The 1,195-nt window shown below is 37.2% G+C and overlaps 1 protein-coding gene across 1 annotated transcript in view; it reads right to left on the bottom strand.

Annotated features, from left to right (window-relative positions):
* ARHGAP32 (Rho GTPase activating protein 32) overlaps positions 1–1,195 on the bottom strand; it is a 297,626-nt gene that overhangs the window by 123,470 nt on the left and 172,961 nt on the right. The gene's annotated exons all lie outside the window — the stretch shown is intronic.

The raw sequence follows: 1,195 nt of genomic DNA, 5'->3' as shown, positions 1-1,195 counted from the left end.
CTCCATCTCTTAAAAAAAAAATTAGCTGGGCATGGTGACACATGCCTGTGGTGTCAGCTACTCCTGAGGCTGAACCAGGAGGATCACCTGAGTGCAGGAGTTCAAGGTTACAGTGAACTATGATCAGGCCACTGTACCCCAGCCTGGGTGACAGAGCAAGACCCTCTCTGTTAAATAAAAAAAATTTTAAAAAATCACATTCTTTTGGAACTTGCAGTTTCCACTCAGTATCATGTTGAGATTTATCCATGTTAATATTCTGTAACTGCCAAAGTGCACTCTATGGTAGGAATAAACCCTAGTTTATTTTTTCATTTCCCAATGGAAGGAAAGCAGGTACTGCATACTTTGCATTATTGCACGTTGTGCTGCAATGAGCATGCGTACCTTACATCTTGCCCTGCCCATCCGTGAGAGACCGTCCACAACAGCTACCTGAAAGTGGAGCTTCCAGGTCATAATGCACAAGCATCGTCAACCGTATTTCAAATTTGCCAAACTGGTCTCCAAACTGGTAGTATCAATTTACTCACCCAATAGTAGTATGTAAGAGTTCCCCCTTCCCCCAAACCCTTGCCAATACTTGGCATCATAAGAATTCACAGCACTGCCAACCAGATATGAAATTGTATCTTCTTTTCGGTTTGCATTTCCTTGATTATGAATGAAGCTTAGCATCTTTTCATACATTACTGATTATTCAGATTTTTTGTGTGAATTGCCTATTCCTACCAAAACCCTGTTCAATTTCTCCATTACGATGATGATTTTTACTCATTGATTAATAGAATGTTTGTTTGCCTGCTTATTGATATACAGGCAAAATACAGGAAAAATCATCTTATACTGAGATGTATTGCAAACATTTGATCCAAGTACCCTCAGTTTACAGCGTCTTATTAAAGAGAAGTAACATTAAGATTTTATTTCCTTCTTATGAATCTAATCACAGATTAGGTAGTTTGCTCAAAATTTCACATAGGTATGTGAAAGAACAAGGATTAAAATAAGTATCCAATAAAATAATTTAAATTTTCATCTGAACAAGAAGGCCTACTGCCATCACCTATAGTATTTTAAATTTATCCATTCTATCTTCTGATTTGGGTTTGGCCTATAGTGTTTTTAAAAATTATATTTGAATACCTTTAGGAATGGCATAGCAAGCTGTAATTTGCCTGAGTCATTACCACAT

This window comes from Propithecus coquereli, unplaced genomic scaffold (assembly GCF_000956105.1).
Source record: "Propithecus coquereli isolate 6110/MARCELLA unplaced genomic scaffold, Pcoq_1.0 Scaffold36, whole genome shotgun sequence".
Taxonomy (NCBI): Eukaryota; Metazoa; Chordata; class Mammalia; order Primates; family Indriidae; genus Propithecus; species Propithecus coquereli.
This window is presented reverse-complemented; position numbering and strand designations above follow the sequence as displayed.